General features: G+C 40.8%; 1 long non-coding RNA gene across 1 annotated transcript; it reads left to right on the plus strand.

Moving 5' to 3' along the window:
* The first annotated feature begins 876 nt into the window (after nt 1–876).
* Nucleotides 877–3528, plus strand: LOC120963909 (uncharacterized). Its single transcript, XR_005755598.3, has 3 exons — nt 877–2170; nt 2316–2480; nt 3322–3528. It is a non-coding gene; the product is annotated as an uncharacterized lncRNA (long non-coding RNA).
* The last annotated feature ends 646 nt before the right edge of the window (nt 3529–4174 follow it).

A 4174-nucleotide genomic window follows, 5' to 3' on the forward strand; every position in this document is an offset into this window, starting at 1 on the left:
GTTGGAGGGGGCGCCTGATGGAAGTGATGGTGCAGTGGAACTAGAGGATGCACGTGGTGTCCATGATGAAGGTCGACCTGCAGAAAAGTTAGATCGCGCCAATGCCTGTCGATCCTGCACTTCACGTTCAGCTTTACAAGCAAGATGGAATAAACGAGTGATATTATTATACTCCTTATACTCTAGAATGGTCTGAATCTCTCTATTTAATCCACCCATAAAACGTGCAAGCATAGCTTCATTCTTCTCAACAATACCACATCTAATCATGCCAGTTTGTAATTCCTGATAAAATTCTTCTACAAATTTTTTTCCTTGTCTTAAGCGCTGTAATTTTTGAAGTAATTCACGTTGATAATATGGTGGCACACAACGAGTACGCATAGCAGTTTTCAAAGCAGCCCAAGTAGTTGGAATAGGATATAATCTACAATGTTCAGACCACCAAACACATGCAAAGCTAGTGAAAGCACAAGCAGCAGCAGGAACACGTCTCTCCTCAGGATATTGTAAACATGTAAATCGTTGTTCAGTTTCTAACTCCCAAGTAAGATATATATCAGGAACATATCTACCCTCAAATGGTGGAATATTAAATTTTAGTTTAGGAAGATGGTCATGTACCTCAGGTGGTGGTGCAGCCGTACCGTTGCGATGATATGCACACTACAACAAACACCCCCCTACAGCAACGCATTTGTACCAACAATATTGCAGGATCTGTTGTTTCTCCCACCTCCCACCTTCCGCACTTTGTTCCGCACTTAGAGCTAACCTCCTTTGTTCCTAAAAAAATCAAACCTCCTCGTACCCACACCTCCATCAATACCTCGTCCACCCAAACCACTCAGCCAAATTTATATCCGCCATCTCCTCTCCACCGATTCCCCTCTCTCTCTCACCTAACTTCCATGGCGAGCCGTCGCCACCAGATCTGGCGATATCCCGCGCCTTCTCTCATAGGCCAATCTCTCCCTCAGTGCTCTGCTCCTATATTCCTCCATGGTGTTGTCCTCCATGCCATGGATCGCGTCCCCGCAGTAATCCTAGTTGACACTGATCATCGGTGTAGCTCGCTCGCCTCTGTTTTGGAGGCCACTACCCCGCGTTGCTGCTGCCGGCTCGGGCATGGATCTGAAACAAGCTATGATGTAGGGTGCTTCTCCCTTCTCTCGGTGGTAGCTGGTAGTGGAGACGGGTCGAGGTCAGAGGAGCATGGGGTGGAGCTCCGATGATGCTCCTGAACTGCCAATTGGATCCCGCGCACGTGGGTGGTTCTTGCGGCTCGCAGAGCCTTCGACGGTGATGGTGCTCTTTTTGGCTTTTTATTTTGGCACCCTGCATCGTCTTGCTCTGGTGGCCCTGCGTGCATTTACCTGCAGATGCGTGCGTGCTTGGCTCATGTGTCTGTGTCTATGTTGTTTGTGCGTGCTGATGGAAAGTGCAGCTCTTGGGGACACTGACTGTTTGCTACTGTCGCTGATTGCTATTGCCATCACTGCTGATTTTGCTGCTCCTTAGTACCTATATAGTAGATAGAAGATGATTGCCGCTGACGCTGATTGTTTGCTACCGCTGCTGGTTGCTATTGCTGCTGCCACTGAAAGCTATTACCGCTGCTGCTGATTTTGCTGCTCCTTATAGTACCAATACAGTAGATAGAAGATAATATGCGTTCCGAAATAATAAATTTAGAAGATAAAATACATTCCCAAATAAAAATGAAGAAGATATGTATGTTTTACAATGCGTACAATAATAATCGTGGAACCTCCCAGCTCCTTACTGATTCCATGGTCCCTTTTACTTACAGTTGTTTGTATTATTTGTTCCACCTGTATCTCATCATATGTTTATTTCCCTTGCATATTTTATGCCTGCAAGATGTCAGCTAACAATCTTTTAGTCTCTAAACACTTGAAGTAATCGTGATGTTGGTATGAAACTGTCCTACAAGTCTGGTTTCAAACTGTTGATAATAGATGCACAAATAGATAAGATTGTGTTGAAATCTTTAACTTGCCTTGGATGATTGCGTAAGGGATTAACTTGCTTTAATGGTGTGCAACTTCAGGGGCAGATGGAAATATAGAGCTTACGACATCATCGCAGAAGGTGGGGCAACCCATTCGCTTACTTGATAAACCATACCCTGGTTCAGGCCACTAAGGTCTCCATTTCCTTCATCTTCTCCTCATGACGTCGCATTCTTATTTATTCCATGTCTTTAATTTTTACACTAACTGGTCCAACGAGTCTTTGTTAGTTAAGTGTGCCAATATATGTCTATTTTTCTGGTCTTAACTTTTGTCCAGGCCCATATTTTGTAGGTTCATATAGGTATTGATATTCAGTTATTCGATGACATGGTAAATGATACATGATTATGGAGCTGAGTTGTGACAAAGATCAGATTCTCTTGGTTATATGATATGCTACATTGGCAGCAAAGGCAAGTGGGTAGCGTTTCTTAAAACTGGGTATGTACTAATATAAAATTGTTCATCCATTACTTCGGTTTTCTTTGATTCAGATTGTTCAGCCATTACATAGGTCACCCTTGATGCATTTTCTTAAATATTTATTTAGCTTTAGTGCTAGGTTGGTCTTGAAGAATTAAATAGCGCCACATTAAATTATTTTTATTTCCTTGTAAACAGCTTGGATTCTACCTTTTCTAGAAACAAAACTCCACTACTTTTTCTTAGAGAAGCCAAATCTAGTGATGCATTTCTTTTTCATGCTGTTTCTTCTACTGGTTTTAAGAATCTTATTCTTGAATTGATAACTTATAATGTGACATTGTAGTTCTTAGGTAACTATGAGTTTTGTGAGATGTAGATTAGTTACTGATTTTTGAGCTGTTGCCATTGAGTTTTTTCTCCTAATACATCATACCAAGCATGAGCAGTACGTGAGTACTGGTGACACAAAACTATTTAATGCTAAAACCTTTGGAAAACAGAAATATCAGATTTTGTATAGTTGATATTATTGGATACCTAGTCACCATTTAGTTTGTTACTGAATTCATATCATTGTTGATATAATATAATCTTTGGACAATTGTTAGTAGGGAATACATGTTGCTGGTTGTTCACAGTGAACAGGCGCATCTGATTGGTCAAATCCATGTTTTAACATGTACTCCTACTAAGTTATTTGTTAGACATACATAAGATTATTCCCCCCCCCCCAACAATCTTTTCTTGCACAGCTGGCAATTTTTATGTGGATCCTTTTAGGTATAGTGTATACTATTTATATTTTTAAGCTTAATTTTGAATTTATGCCTAAATAGTATTATGATTCTTTTTACAGGTTGAGAATTTCAATGCTAGATGATTACTTGGATCTTGGAGAATGTATGATGATTCATGATACTTGGAGGAGAAACAACACAGTTCTTTGAATGTTTAGATTTTTTTTATTTTTCTATAAGGAAGTGATGTACTCCTAAATGATGATACTTGCATTGTAATGTACCAGATTTTCCATTGAATCAATATATCACTTTCATTTCGACTCTATCTAATTCTACTAAAGTTGTACTTCCTATGTAAACAAATATAAGAGTGTTTAGATCACTACTTTAGTGATCTAAACGCTCTTATATTTCTTTACGGAGGGACTACTTTGCACTGCCATTTGAACTACCTACTGTCATCAATGATTATATATGGAGGTTATTCTATTTTGCAAGCACTAGTGCATAGAACAACAGTGCTATAAATGATTATATGGAGGTATTCTATTTTGCAACCACCAACGCATAGAAGCGTTGCATGAATCCGTTGTTGCCTTGCAACGCATTATTTCTAGATTACCAACGGATCTATATACGTTGTTGTAGACCCTTGCAACGCCACCAACGGCAACGCATATGAATCCGTTGGTGTAGACCTTAGCAACGGTTATAGGGACGAACGGCAATGCATCGATGTGTTGCTAAAGGGGGGTTCTTGTTGTAGTGGCATGAGGACGACCTGGTGGTGGTGCTGGTGGTTGCACGTAGTTCTGATTTTGGTCAACCTCATCCTCGTAATGGTCCTCCACCTCTGCAGTAGCAGCAGGAGCTACAGAAGCATCAACAGCGGCACCAGAATTTTGCCCAGCGTCAATGGGAACGCGCTGTGCGTGTCCCACTTGATTTGGAAGGCGACATTGTTGTTGT

The sequence above is a fragment of the Aegilops tauschii genome, chromosome 5 (genome assembly GCF_002575655.3).
Source record: "Aegilops tauschii subsp. strangulata cultivar AL8/78 chromosome 5, Aet v6.0, whole genome shotgun sequence".
Classification (NCBI taxonomy): Eukaryota; Viridiplantae; Streptophyta; class Magnoliopsida; order Poales; family Poaceae; genus Aegilops; species Aegilops tauschii.